At 45.5% G+C, this 15,952-nt stretch overlaps 3 pseudogenes; all 3 read left to right on the top strand.

Annotated features, from left to right (window-relative positions):
- Window positions 1–896: 896 nt before the first annotated feature.
- LOC115326462 lies at window positions 897–3,385 on the top strand (annotated as a pseudogene).
- A 1,744-nt stretch (window positions 3,386–5,129) lies between these two features.
- On the top strand, window positions 5,130–6,529 carry LOC115326464 (annotated as a pseudogene).
- A 100-nt stretch (window positions 6,530–6,629) lies between these two features.
- On the top strand, window positions 6,630–9,260 carry LOC115312241 (annotated as a pseudogene).
- Window positions 9,261–15,952: the final 6,692 nt, after the last annotated feature.

Here is a 15,952-nt window from a genome sequence, read left to right as displayed (position 1 = left end):
TAAGATATAAATACCCCGCTCTAATTTGTTCTCTACAGGCACAAGCGTAGACCGGCGCATCGTCAACGTGACGGTAATATCATCAGATTCTACATAACTGCCTCGTTTGCGAACTTTTTTTTTTTACTTTTATGCAAGCCCAATATTGGTGCATTTATACTGTATGCTAGTATAGCGGTTTGTAATACGAAAAACCTAAAATATATTAGCCTGATTCTAGTGGCGGAGCCAGGCACATTTTCGGGGGAAGAGGGGGTTCGTTGGGACTTTCAATGTGGCTTAGTATGTGTGTGTGTAGGAGGGAGGGCATACATATGTTTAAGGGGGCAACTACATATCAAGAGGGCTGGGCTTTCGTAAGCTCCCCTGCCCCCATGGCCGCGCCCCACCTTGAACGTTTACTCTATAAATGCTAATGAGTCTAACAACCGAAAGTTAATTTCGTACGAACTATGAAGTTCGCACAAAAAACCTTGAAGGTAAGAAAACAGTCAGATGCGTTCAATCGTATTAAACTTACATTTGCCACAAACACAAATAAATGTGATAAATCGTACGATAAATAGTCTGCCTACTTTGTTTGAAATGACGCTTACCGAGTAGTGAACGCATTGTACCAAAAGTAAACTCTAAAACTTACAGTAAATTCAACATCTTCTAGTCAGTTTCACTGTTTTCTTCATGTAGGATGCTGATAAAACCAGTGTTTTTTGTGCTATACGGTGAAAATATTTTTAAATATCGTTTAATATTTTTATATAAAAATAATGCATCGTATAGCTCGGCACATCGTAGTCAAAATAAATATGCAAAGTGATTTCAAACATAATATTAGCGTAAAAATACACTTCCTGATATCCGGTATCAATTCATTTACAGATTATCAAGTGACCACAATGAATATTCTGATTGTTTGCATTGTGATAGCCAACGTAGTAATATCCCAAGGTAATGTGGAGGAAGAGGGAAGAACCAATCCTGAAATTCAAGAACGATCACTTCTAGTATTTGACCGTAAGTTTTATTGTTATGGAAATAGACAACATTGCACAATGTAATAGACGTTTGTTACCCCGAACTTGGACAAACCTCAGCGCAATATTGAAATCCCGAGGCATCTTAATTCTCTTCTTTAATTTAGATGAATGTGAACTTAAACGACCATTCCAAAAGTTTCACCTGCCAGCGAGTGCTTTCCACGGAGAAACTAAACTTAGTGATTAATCGAATATGTATGACCGACCTCATGGGAAACGTTACTCATATGTGACGGTCAAATCTACCTCACAAGTTTTACGGGAATGTAATACGGAGCTGCCTCAGAAGTACGTTTACAGCCGAAGGGTTCGCCCATCTAGAAAAGCAGTAATTTTGTAAATATTAGCGCACCCTGACAATAGTAAAAATAATGCGATGATAGGATATCCTGAATTGGCAATTACTTCTGTGCATAGGGAGATATCATTTTATTAATAACTCGAATGTTTTACAACTAGATCATGAGTGCAGATACCTCGGCCACACAATGAGAAACGGAGAAGTAAGAACTCTGCAAAATCCCTGCGTCAAATGGACTTGCCTGGCCAATCAGACTCAGCTGCTAGTTCAAGGGTGAGCTGACGTAATGTTCATTTCGAGCATGGCAAATGAATCTAAAACTTTATTAGTAAATCTGAAAACACATATCACTGTGTTACGGTCGTCGCGAAACACATGTTGTGAAGTACGAGGTATACATTTTGCTCACCGCGCTTCATTTATTATATTTACTATCAATTTCTAACCTCACAAAGGTGCGGTTACGAGGTAGATTAATATTGTGAAGAAATGAAGGGAATAACGACCGTCAGTAAAAAGTCTGAAAAACAAAATACAATCTACTTACTTGGGATTCAAGGGTAAAGCCTGACTGCGCCCCTTCGAAGCGCTTAATTGTACAAAAGAAGGAACGAGAGAAAATTCTCAAGAATTTAATTCTACGGCTTCTTTGTGTTTGCTAAACGAACACTTTGAATTACACACTATGGCATTTCTGTAGTTAGAAGTCCATTTAGATATTAATATGTTTTTGTGATTTTATAAAAAGCATGTCATTCAAAATTAAAATTAACGCCTCATAAAATTAAGCACGACTGTTCAAGTATCAGCCACTTATACCAGATAGCAAACCTCTGCTCTTTGATCGCACACTGCCCGACAAAGTTAATGTGAACGCGACATTGACGCTTCTTTACAAAACAGAATGAATAACTGGGCGAGTTTGAACGTGTTCATATTGCTATAGCACAAGTGTACACGGATGAAACGAGGAACTGGAGAGCACAAACGTTCTTTACATATAAATTATAGGGAAAAGAAATAAGTCAAAAACGTTTTTTTAAAACGATTCTTGCTGTGTTTTAGTTAACGTTTCATTCTTCTTTTTTTCACCTTTTGTGTATTTTCCTCTTATTTCTTCATGCACGCATGTTGAGATTCGTCTCTAACATGGTTGTTTTCCTTGTTCTGTTCTCTTTCTCTTTTTTTCAGCCTCCCTAAAACAAAAACATTCGCTTCAATTGTTTCAATTGCAGTGTTTCCACATTCGAAAAGAAACAAAATTATTCCCGAGTGGTTTCTGTATAAAAGTAAAGTGTCGGTTGTTATAAGCATTTATCTTAACATTTTAATAAAACAACGGAATGAAAAGCACGAAGTCTTGTTACTACGCTAGTTTTAATGGCAGATATTCAGTTATGGAAACTAGAAAACCAGAAAAAAGTGTCGATTTTTTGTTCGTCCTCACACTCGCGCTGCATACATTATCTGGCACAGAATGAATCATTCCGCTGTTTAGTTCTCTGGATGTCTCTTGAGTTTTCGGAAGATTTGTCTTTTTCTTATGCCATCGCATGAATGCAGCTGTCGATATTAGAGCGGCGTTTCAGGCATGAATGTGTAGAAAATGTTTTATTTTTAAACATGAAATTGTTTTAAGCCTGTTAGCCGCGCCGTTACGTTTGATGTTAATAGAATTACGCGCTTTAACGGTTGCTTCGCAGCTGTAAACTCGCGTAAAAGCTGATTCCACTTACATATTCCGCCATCACTTATCAACAAACCATTTGCGATAAAGAACTGTCTGTTTATCAAGAATGGACTACCACCTATGACTTTATTTTCACAAACATTCTAATGACAGTAGTATGTAATGTTTCCCCATTTAGAAGATCTAAGGACATATACCATGGAATAACGAGCAGGGCCAAAGCATGTCTTCATATTTAATATTTTCTCACGTGTTATCAGGTGCTGAGCCCGTGCCCTGTGGAGCTGCTTCTTGCGGTCACAGGTTCAAGTTGCAGCCGGACGTCTGCCACCTTATGAAGTACATCTGCTTATCTGACGTTATTGGTGAAGGAGAATGGGCAAAAAGTTTAAATAAAACATTTAAGAAAATCGAGTACACTTTTTTTATTCTTTGATTGGGGCAACTGGAAATTTTTAAATCTGAATACCAATAAAAGTTCAAATCACTTAATAAGGAAACTCGAGATTGGGAACAAATAAAATAACGAACAAGTGCGTGCCTGTTCGGTATTGTATGTGTTCCCAGTCTCGGGTTTTTCATATGAAATTAGTTCACCAGCTTGTCTGTATTTTCCCGCAAATTTCAAAATGGGATTTCTCTAATATCACGCTTAACTGGTGTAGCAATAAATGTTAGTATACCATACTAACCACAAAAAGATGATAGCTTTGGAAAGACTTCGTTCGCATGCAGATGGACAGAATCTTTATGGAGCTTTCGCTGAACGGCATGCATTAGCAGTGCAGTGCTGCTCAGAGTACACCTTTATACAAAGATTCAAGGGTGGTGTCCCGGAGCAGATCGAAGCTGCCCCCACATTTCAAGGTGGCGCTGTCATTGAGGTTCACTAGGTACATCACAGCCCTGTTGACTGTGGTGTTTCATTTTTCCCACCACTAGCTTCCACTGCCGCTCCCACTGGGACCAGCAGTCAGAATTTGAGTTTTGTGATTCTTTTTGCTGAAATTTTGAGAACCATAGGACTTGATCGTCTTTGTCAAACGTGAAAACAATATTGCGATAAGTAAAAACTTGGGAATGGCTCCAATAAAGTAGTTATCTGCGACGTCAGTTATAGTGATCACTTCTACATGCCTCGCAAGTGACGTCACTCTAGGGAAAGACGGGGCCCCACATCATACTTGTGCTTGGCTTCACACCAAGGCGTAGGCTGCCGCTAACTTCCCGGACATGCGCTGACATGCGCCATCTTTTGAACAAAGGTACAGTCAGCACGGAATGAAACCCGAACGCCGGAACGCGTGGCGATCGACACAGGATGCTCCACCTGGAGGGCCCCTGAAAACTAATGAAAATGCGCCAGGGTGCGAGGCTGCGGGTCCTACTAAGTTGTGCTCGACCCTCGGGCGGCGCGTCTGGGACTTCCGTGTTTCGCCGGTGGCGGGATGTAAGCGCCGTCACTCGGGGTTTTTCTGTCGCCGCACTGTCACCCGGCCGACAGCCAGTGTTACTAACTGTAGGGACATGTCCCTAAACGTTGGGACTTTTGGCGATTTTTTGGTCCAGTAGGGACTAGGGACGCCCTGCCACTTTTACAGGAAAACGTGGAAACTTCCACAATCGCTGCCATCTTTTTTTTTTTAATTTCCGGAAATTTTTTATTGTTCATGTAAAACCTTAGTTGTGTTGTCTGGACTTTAGGCATTTTTGTATATTTCTTACTTCAACAAAGTTACTTCTGGAAACACCAGGTGGCGCCACAGATCGACACAGACATTATGTTAAACGCGTTAAACACACCGCGGCGCGCTTTTTGATAAAGATGTGACATCGTTTCTCTTGTGCACCTCGATTCTGAAGCGTGGAGCAATTGTATGTTTTTGATTGGCCGCACCGAAGCACATGACCACCTGCTTTAACGGAAGTAGCAAACGACACGCACGACCGTGGTCTTTTTCCTCGTGGTTTCGCTTGTTTAGTCCTCCCTTCAATTGTCCTCCCTCCTTTGATTTCTCCTTTCTCCTTTGATTTCAAAAACCATTCCGATTCTGACCGGTGACTAGTATACAGTTTGATCAGCCCCCTATAGAACAAAACGATGACAGACCAACACACTGGACCGTCGTCAGTGACGACACCGAAAAAGAAACGAAAAGTCCGAGGGGAACTGGCAAGGGATGAAGCCGAACCTTCGAGGAAGCAGCGCTTCCGCGAAGCATGATTGGGGCTTCCAGGGTTCAAGGGATGACTCGCACCGGACCCCAGAAACCCATTTCGTGCATCATGTAAGGCCTGCAACGCAAGCCTGGTCGCCGGACACAGTGAGTTGACCAAACATTCAAAAAGAGATGCCCACATAAAGGCAACCGCGTGGCTGAGAAAGCAGAACTTGATGACAGCATTCGTACAGAAGTCAAACCCGCACGAACAAAACGTGAAGACTGCTGAGATCAAAATGTCGGCTTTTGTGGCTGAGCACGCCTTATCCTTCAAGGCAATGGATCCTCTGGGCAAGCTAGCTAAGGTGGTCTTTCATGACTCAGCCATTGCCAAAGGTGTGAGTCTTCACAGAACGAAGTGTGAATCTATCGTAAAAAAAAAAACGTGTTGGCAAAAGCGGAGACTGAAGTTCTCGCGCACATGCTGGGAGGCTAGAGCTTCGAAGTTTTCGATGTTTGTAGATGAGGGCACGGACGTAACGAACACCAAACTCCTCTACTCTGTCGTCCGCTATTTTTCAGAAGAGCAAGACCAAATAATCACACAGCTGTTGGAAGTCATCCCACTTGACGCCAGGTCGTGCTCCTCAGAGTCGCTTACCTCAGCTGCGGAGAAATGCCTGTCTGAGAAGAAAGTGCCGCTAACCAACGTAATCGCGCTCGCATGCGACAACGCTAGTGTGATGGTGGGGGAGCGCAACTTCGTGATGACAAGGCTGCGAGAAAAGGCGGATGACAGTTTTATAACCATCCGCTACATCTGTCACTCGCTGAATATAGCAGCAAGCAAGGCAGCACTAAAGCTTCCCAGGAACGTCTCGAGGACCTCTTGAGAAACGTCGCCAACTACTTCATCCATAGCTCTAAGCGTCAGGCTCAGCTCGCTGAACTCCAAGAGTACCTCCACAAAGAGATGAACAAGATGCTGAGACCAAGTGAGATGCAATGGCTTGTGCTGCACCAGTGTGTAGAGCGCGTCCTCCAGGAATGGGAGACCTTGAAATTGCTCTTTTTACAGGCAGCTACAGAGGACCACAATCTGGCCACTGAGCTGATCTTGAAGGACATGAACCTTATCACGGAGGCGTATCTCAAGTTCATGCAATATGTGCTTGGCTTCTTCAGCAAGCTTAACGCAAAGTTTCAGAGCAAGGACAGCCTAATAGCAGTCATTCAAGAGGAAAGTGTTATATTCAGTTTCGGTATTCTGTTGTGTTCTTTCACCCTCAGGGGGCGCTTCCTTCCTTTGTGTATATATTTGATGTATCGTGCAGAATAAAAGGTTTTTCTTCCGTCCTTCGAAAACATCACATTGGCGACGAGGATGTAGCCCGTTCCAAGCTACCTTCGGCATCCCGTACCGTCCGGCAACGCCCGCCCCGCCATGAGCTTCCCCGGCCTCGCTCCGCCGCCGCCGTTCCTCCAGACGCCCGGCCGTCCGTCCCTGCCATGGGAGGAGTGGGAGCAGACTTTTACAGTCTACCTTCTAGCGTCCGGAGCAGCTAAGTGCCCACCAGAGCGACGCAAGGCCATTCTTCTGCATTGTTTGGGGGCGGAAGGGCAGCGTGGTTTCCGGACTTTACCTGCAGGGTCAAGCGCCGCAGCACCGGCAGTTCAAGATAAGCCTACCGCGGCCACTACTGACGTGTACGCGTCTGCACTCGCCGCCTTACGGAAGCAGTTTTCGACGTCGTGCAACGTAGTCGTCGAGCGTCATCGTTTCCACCGCCGCAACCAACACGCAGGCGAGTCCGTTCATGACTTTGCTGCTGCTTTACGGCAGCTCGTTTCGCATTGTTCGTTCAATTCACAAGATGAGGCTCTCCGTGACCAATTTGTTGCCGGCGTTGCTTCCAATCGCGTACGTGAACGGTCCTACTCGAGGGTTCCTCCCTGTCGTTCGAGAGCGCAGTACGAATCGCTCTTCAGTTTGAGCAAGCAGCTGAAGAACTAAAGGAATTATCTGCTTCAGTCGAGCCTGTTTCTGTGCGTCGTCCGCATTCTTCGCGAAAAACCAGTTCACAGCCAAAAGAGCATTGTCAGCAGAACTTTTCATGGAAAGCGAGCGGTTCACGTGCGTCGCAGGGGCACCGCCCCCCTCGGCGAGACAGAGATAGCCGGTCCGTTTCACCTTACTGTTTTCGGTGCGGCTCGCGGAACCACCGCGCATCAGCGTCACATTGCCCTGCGCAGGGAAAGAAATGTTCGTTTTGCGGCGTCAAGGGCCACTTTCAGAAAGTATGCAACCGCAAGCGACAAACGCAAGGCAGGGTTCGTGAAGTCGATTTTGATGACGATGTTTTGTCAAGTGGAAGTTCTGAGCAAGTTTTGACCGTGCAGCATTCTGCTCGCAGAGCAATATTCATAAAAGTGGGCGTAGCGGATGTCAGCTTGACATTTCTTGTTGACTCGGGGTCGTCTGTTTCGATTCTGTCTGAACACGCATTTCGTCGACATTTTGAAAGCGTTTTGCTCCTTCCAGCTCCGCACGTCACCTTGCTTGATTTTTTTAAGCGTCCAATTTCCGTGCCAGGGTGTTTTCAGGCAGACGTTCAATTTAAAGGGCGCTCTGCACCACTTCTTTTCTACATCGTTCGCCAAGGCACCTGTCTGATTGGCCTCGACGGCATTAAGGCTCTAAATCTTCGAATTCAGGGTTCCACTCCTCGAAATGGCCTTTCTCGGTTGCTAGCTCCTACGTCGGAGGCACAACTTTCCAAGGAAGAAGAAAACGTGTCGTTGGTCGAGCCGGCCTCCATGACGAAGGAAGAATTCAAGCAAGCCGTCCTCAACGACGATTGCCTGCAAACCGTCAAGTCGTTCGTGTGCGGCTCTTGGCCACCACAAAAGTCCGTACCAGAGGAGGCAAAACCTTTCTACTCAGTGCGCGAAGAGCTTTCTATTGCTGATGACCTGCTGCTGCGCGCAGAGCGCCTCGTTGTTCCATCCTCCCTCACAGCTCAGTTCATCGCAGTTGCCCATGAGACACATCCGGGCATCACGTGCACAAAGGCGCGACTTCGTGAGCTATTCTGGTGGCCACGAATGGACAAGCAAGTGAAATCGGCCGTGAAAAACTGCAACATCTGCCTGGAGGCAGATAAGTCTGCCAAAACATCGCCAGTGCCATTGCAGCCTGTTGAGTGGCCTGAAAGACCCTGGCAGAAACTGGGCCTAGACATTGTTGGCCCATTGGAGCATGCACCTCGCAATAGCCGATTTGCTGTAACATTGGTCGATTACCATTCCAAGTGGCCAGAGGTATATTTTTGCAGCGAAGTGGCCACAAGCACCGTAAAAGAATTCTTAACCAGTGTCTTTCCCCGTGAAGGATACCCGGAGGAGATTGTTTGCGACAATGGGCCGCAGTTCACTTCACGTGAATTTATAACCTTTCTTCAAAACCGAGCCATCAAGCTGTCACACTCATCGGTATACTACCCCCAGGCGAACGGGCAAGTCGAAAGGCTTAATCGAACTTTGAAGAACTTCATCCAAGTTTCACTCCTCGAAAGGCGACCTATCCGACAAGCAGTCACTGACTACCTTGCTATTTACCGTTCTACTCCACAGGCTACCACTGGGGTTGCCCCAGCAGTTCTGCTGCATGGGCGGATGCCTCGAACCAGGTTGCATGTTGTAGGGTTTTCGGCACCAGCGTTCGCAAAAGACCCAGCAAAGGAACTGGCGCGACTGCGTCAAAGGGTCCGGCTTCAACAGCAAAGCAGCAAGGAGTACACGGACCGGAGGAGAGCTGCTAAGGAGCCGAAAATAGCGGTGGGCGATTTCGTTCGTGTCAAGAAGCCGTCAGTTCGCTTCAAGGGAGATCGCGCCTTTTCTTCTTCAACTGAAGTGTTGGCGAAGAGGGGACCTGTCTCTTTCAGACTTGGAGATGGCCGCACATGGAATGCCTCCAAGCTTTCCAGGGTTCCAGAGAGGGGCACGAGTCCATCGTCCCAACGTTCAGAGCCACCTGCGCCGCAGCTTCCGGTTCGAGTGCCGCAGCCTGACCTGCCGCCGCCGCCTTCTCCCGGGTCGCAGCCGCCGCCTCCTGGCGAACTGCAGTCCGCCGCACCGCAGTCGCCCGTTCCTGATCCGCAGCTGCCTGGACTGGAGCCTGCCATGCTGCAGCCGCCTTCTCCTGGGGTACCGCAGCGCTCTACAAGCTCACTACCAACCCCAGCCGTGCAGCGTCCCCATCGCCTGTCCCGAGAGCGCCGACGACCGGCCTGGCTCAAAGACTATCAGACCGACTAGTTGTCTATGTGTATAGCAGTGGTTATGTAGTGTGTAAATATGTACAGTGCATGCTTAGGGATATCTAACACTTACTAGCAACTAATCACTACGAATAAGGGAGGGAGTATGTTATATTCAGTTTCGGTATTCATTTGTGTTCTTTCACCCTCAGGGGGTGCGTCCTTCCTTTGTGTATATATTTGATGTATCGTGCAGAATAAAAGATTTTTCCGTCCGTCCTTCGAAAACATCACAGAAAGCCAAAGACTACTGAGGTGCCTATGCTAGAATTTCATAAAGACGTCTTCTATTGAGGACCCTGCTACACTCAATTCACTCAACCACAGAAGTCTGCTGGCCTATGAGGAGCTGTACGTTGGAGCAGGCTGCCAGAGAATCCTGGACAAGATCACTATGGAAGGAGGATCATCCGAAGTTCGTGACTTCAAGCTGCGCTGCATGTCTTTTTATCAAACCGCAGTGCTCGAAGTCCAGAAAAGGCTCCCGATCTCCGGACCCTTCTTCCACGAAGTGCGGTTTGAGCAGCCCTCCACGGCATTGAGCTACGAGAAAGAAAAAACCTCGAGGACGGAAACAGGACTTCTTTAATTGAACAACAAAAAATAGAATAGCAAAAACCATAAAGCCGTCCCCCAAAGGTTTCAACGTTCTCGAAGAAGGGAAGGAGAAAATTGTTATAAAGAAGAGCAAATTTACTATAAATATAAGAGCGCTGGAGTAAGACCCAATATAGGTGAAGGTCACGGCCCGTTCTAAGCCCCGCCCACAGATAAGTGGCTCCGCCTATTACTACTGAAAAGACTTGGCTGCTCGACCGAACAGGCTAACGAGTGTAGTACTTCCTTTCGCGTCATCCGGTGCGTCTGCAAGACTGGCACCGCCTGCTAGTCGTGCGAGCAGACCCGTGGCAGCCTCTGACATCGCCTGCTCTACCACACAACCGTTGATCGTCATTTGTCATGCGCAGACGCGGACATGGAAGCTGCGCGTCGGCATCCCTTTCCTCCTTCGTCCGTCTGCTATTGCGCCCCAGTCTAAAAATGTCTGCCAGGCTTGCAAGACGCGACAATGAAAGCGGCGTTCTAGCGTTTTATCATTCACAAGTCACGCTCCAATAAAAGCGTCGGTCAGCGTCCGTCAAAGTGCGGTAAAACGACCGAGAGGAGTAAAAAAAAGTCGACAAATATGTAGTCCTTCCAACTTTTCTGTCCCTAATATTTTCAACATGGTTTCCGCGAGATAGGTGGATGAGTGTCAGGAAGCACTACTAAAACGCGACCTAAATGTATTCGCTTTGCCAGGCCAGGTGCACTGCAAACCTTGAGAGCTACTTTTCATTCGAATCAAAATGACGGTAGCAAACCTGAACGAACTTGATGCGAGCCGAAAGCGCGATTGCCTTCCGCCAAACAACTCGAAAATTCTTACATTTGTAGGTATCGTCTCGGTATTGAAACCGGTCGGAATGACAACGTCCGCAGAATTAGCACAGCAGTAGTGCTGTTTTTACGAGAACCAATATCTCTATTCAGCATCAACATGTACAAAGGAACAAATCGTTTGTAGCGCGTGGTAGCGGGACTTGCTTGAAGGTAGCGGGACTAGCCTAAGCCAGTCCCGCTACCTTCAACTATAATGTGGTCCAAGCCACCAGGCTCGATCTAAAATGGACCGTAAAAATCGACGCCTGCACGTCGCCATCTAAACATTTCGTCAAAAGTATATTTCACAGGTCGGGTTTTTTTCTTGTAAAATTACAAAACGTAGTTCTCTTTTAGTAAAAAATTGGGCCAAGAAACTTGCCAGGGCCTACGGCGTTAATAAAACGTTAATTAACAAATTTTAATTAATTAGCCGACTGATAGTTACGATTAACCCCCTATAATATGTCCCCCTGGCCGTATAACCGTATAACTCACTTCCACGAGCGGCATAAGTGTAACTTTCACGCCTTTTTTTAAACAAATATGTTAAGCTTAAAAAAACACCCTATATATATATATATATATATATATATATATATATATATATATATATATATATATATATATATATATATATATATATATATATATATATATATATATATATATATATATATATAAATATATATATATATATATATATATAAATATATATATATATATATATATATATATATATATATATATATATATATATATATATATATATATTATTTGTTTTTCAGTGAGACACGTTGCATTAGTTTTATGATAGAAATTCGATGCACAAGCTGATGATTTTCGATGCCTCTTTTACAGAACGCAGTTCCATTTGGTGTTTTTTTGGCTGCCTTTCTAAAGTCCCCGAGGCACGCCCAGCAAAATTTGAACAGTACACTACGAGGTAGTGCCCACAGTACTGAAACATCCCCAGGACAGACTGCTGCAGCAACCGCAGCTGTTTTTTAGTTTGACTGTCCGATACTTTTTCGTGGTCGACCGAGGCCTATCTACCACTAGTGCCATCTCTGTCCATTCTAGGAGTGTGTGTCCTCCCGAGGGCCCCCAGCAAGGTTCAAGCGGACCTTTTCCCTTTGGGAAATCTGCCGCAGTGACGACAGCTGTTGGTGAGTTTGACAGTTCGATACTCTTTCCAAATCAACTGAGGCTCACCTACCACTTGTGCCGTCTTTGTTGATTCTAGACAAGTGGGACCTCCTAAGGCCCCCAAGCAAGTTTCAAGCGGTGCTGTACCGAACCTAACTTTCCCAGCTTCCCCAGAGCAGCCTCATTCGGCAACCTTTCTAGGCTGCTGATGAGTTTATAACAATGATACTGTTTCCAGGTCGACCGAGGCACACCTACGACGACTGTTGTCTCTGTTCATTTATTCATTCTAGAAGTGTCTGCCGTCCCATGGCAGCCTGAGCAAGGTCTGAGCAGCGCCCTACAGGTCCTTGATTCTCCAGCTTGTCCTGGACAGATTGCCGCAACAACAGGTGATGAGTTTTTATTTTCGACTGCTTTTTATTTCCTCGCAGAGTGCAGACAGTTACACATTGTTACTTACATCCGATCTTATTGTCTCACTGTTAGCCACTTAACAAGACTAAAGTAATAATCTTTTTTTTTTCAGGCACACTGTGTAGACTTGGTATCAGGCAGTATCATAAGAATGCCAGTTTTTCTGGTGAACTGATGAATAACAAAGAGCTGCAAATAACTATATTCAATGCAGATGAAACTGATATTGGCGCGATGACAGGAGTATCAGTTGCAACGTTAAGAGAACAATTTAAAACTTGTACTTAGCGCTTTATCGTTGCAGATCAACTTAGTTGTCTCGAAAAGTCCACCATGAAGGGGGACTGCATGGAGTAAAGGGATACTCAAGAAAGTTTTTAAGATTAATTTTTTTGTGTTTTCAATGGTTTCAATGTGGTAGTGGGGAATCGGGATAGCTTTTACATGTAGAATGCACACTTCATTGGCATCTACATGACTTCAAGTTCGTGTGAGACATAATGCACAAGCCGATGAATTCTTCAGCATAAAAGGTGAGCCAAACTTGCAGCATATTGTCACGGGTGGTGACCAAAAATAACAAATAAACAGGAAGAAATAAACGTTTAATGTGGCGAACTTGTGCCAAAAATAAAGGAGTACAAAAGATAATAATAGAGCGTCGAAGTCAGCGTGGCTGCAGAGTCGAACACTGGGGCGAGACTGACTCCGCTCGCCTTGCGGAATCCCTTATGTAGCCTCGGGGGTTTCTGGATCGTTCGGCGTAGAAGGTTCGGCGCGTGGAACATTCTAACCTCGAATCAGCTAGACGGTTCTCGATTTCACCAGAACATCACATTACAGTGTTAACAAAAATGCATAGTCGCGGCCAGGAATCGAACCCTGGCCCTTCGGGTGGGAGGCAAGCGCGATAACCATTAGGCTACGGCCGCGCTGCCTACTTGGCGCGCGGCAATATAACACACTCGTGCATCCTTATCTTAAGTATGCATCTGAAGTCGGATACGTGCAGACCCGTCTCATCAAGCAGCTCGATGTTTAACTCCATGTGGTTTGTACAATTTATTCTCTACAGGCGTACCGTTCCAGTAACAGTTTTAGAAGGTGTAAAGGCTTTAGAAGTAGTTTATGATATGTAAAAGTGACTGCACCTGTCAGTAAAGCTACCCGTACATTTGTGATGTGTTAAGAAAGCATTCTTATTGTGTATGGTTGGTCTGCGGGTCATTGGTCTTTTTTTTTTTTCATTCTGTGATCTCTTCCGTTATGTACTCAGCATGAGTTCTACTTGTAGTGAATGTTCCTGCGGTGGCCTTTTACTTGTAAATATATCAGCTTGATCTTTAGAAATAACTAGAACACAAAGAAAGAAAGGAGAGGATATGAAACACAGCTGTACAAGCCATTTACTTGGATGGCAGTTTTGTGAAATAAATAAAATTGACTTTGATTTTGTTCTTTCTAACATGATCTGTACTTGTGTATTTTCATGGAGATTTTGATGTCGGATTCGCTTATTTTGCATAGTTCTCTGGGTGTTATTTGAATTATTTTTGCCCCATTCCCTTTTACTGAACTAGGTGCTGAAACCGAGCGCTATTTTCCCAGTCTGCACCAGGACGCTGACCCACAAGTCTAAAAAAGCAGAGTAAATAGTAATTAAACCTGGATTTGTTTAGTATGAACGAATAACAGAAAACATACAGGCATTCTGATCGAATTACGGAGGAACAAAACTAAACGAAAACCGAGTTTTCATTTCTAAAAACGGTTTCATCAAATAAAATAACGAAAGTAATATTTATTATACGCCCGGAAGAGTAGCGGCACCGCGTAGCCCCGTAGCGAAAAGCCCGCGGTGTCGCAACTCTTTACAGCATGCACAAAAATAGGTAGCGATTTTTATCATTACTATTACTGCAGGCAGCTTAAAAGTGCTCGCTGAGCGTCAACCATATCAACACTTCCCCGATTGAAAAGAAAATAGTGCCTTGCATTCTAGGCCGCCAAATTGTTTTTTGCGCCCGTAGGCCAAACCCTCCCGAAAGCTCGCCAAGGACACGTATACAAAAGTAGTCTATCATTTTAAATCGTGGAGAATGAAATTGAAATTTGGCGGTTTTATATGATGATTAAAAACGACTTGCAATTCCTGTGAAGCCAAACACTCACAAGACACCGACTTAATGCAACTCGGTAGGGACGATTATCAAAGGCATTTTCGGAATCCATGGTTCGACAAATAGATCTAGACTGGCTTCAAGACGGTCGGATACGAATGCAGGCTCTAAATGAGATCATTGTCACACTTGTCTGACGAGAAGAGTCCACAGTGGCAGGATCGGCAACTCGCCCGCTCCAGCTGTGACGCCGAACACTCACAAGACACTGACCTAATGCAACTCGGTAGGGACGATTATCCAATGCACTTTCGGAATCCACGGTTGGACGAACAGATCTAGAGTGGCTTCAGGACGGTCGGATACGAATGCAGGCTCTAAATGAGATCACTGTCACACTTGTCTGACGAGAAGAGTCCACAGTGACAGGATCGGCAACTCGCCCGCTCCAGCTGTGACGCCAAACACTCACGAGAAACTGACCTAGTGCAACTTGGCAGGGACGATTATCCAATGCACTTTCGGAATCCACGGTTCGACAAATATATCCAGAGTGGCTTCAAGACGGTCGGATACGAATGCAGGCTCTAAATGAGATCATTGTCACACTTGTCTGACGAGAAGAGTCCACAGTGACAGGATCGGCAACTCGCCCGCTCCAGCTGTGACGCCGAACACTCACGAGAAACTGACCTAATGCAACTCGGTAGGGACGATTATCCAATGCACTTTCGGAATCCACGGTTGGACGAACACATCTAGAGTGGCTTCAGGACGGTCGGATACGAATGCAGGCTCTAAATGAGATCATTGTCACACTTGTCTGATGAGAAGAGTCCTCAGTGACAGGACCGGCAACTCGCCCGCTCCAGCTGTGACGCCGAACACTCAGGAGAAACTGACCTAGTGCAACTTGGCAGGGACGATTATCCAATGCACTTTCGGAATCCACGGTTGGACGAACAGATTTAGAGTGGCTTCAGGACGGTCGGATACGAATGCAGGCTCTAAATGAGATCATTGTCACACTTGTCTGACGAGAAGCGTCCACAGTGACAGGATCGGCAACTCGCCCGCTCCAGCTGTGACGCCGAACACTCCCGAGAAACTGACCTAGTGCAACTTGGCAGGGACGATTATCCAATGCACTTTCGGAATCCACGGTTCGACAAATATATCTAGAGTGGCTTCAGGACGGTCGGATACGAATACAGGCTCTAAATGAGATCATTGTCACACTTGTCTGACAAGAAGAGTCCACAGTGACAGGATCGGCAACTCGCCCGCTCCAGGTGTGACGCCGAAAACTCACGAGAAACTGACCTAGTGCAACTT

Source organism: Ixodes scapularis, unplaced genomic scaffold, assembly GCF_016920785.2.
Source record: "Ixodes scapularis isolate PalLabHiFi unplaced genomic scaffold, ASM1692078v2 PGA_scaffold6__148_contigs__length_123643588, whole genome shotgun sequence".
In the NCBI taxonomy this organism is placed as follows: domain Eukaryota; kingdom Metazoa; phylum Arthropoda; class Arachnida; order Ixodida; family Ixodidae; genus Ixodes; species Ixodes scapularis.
This window is presented reverse-complemented; position numbering and strand designations above follow the sequence as displayed.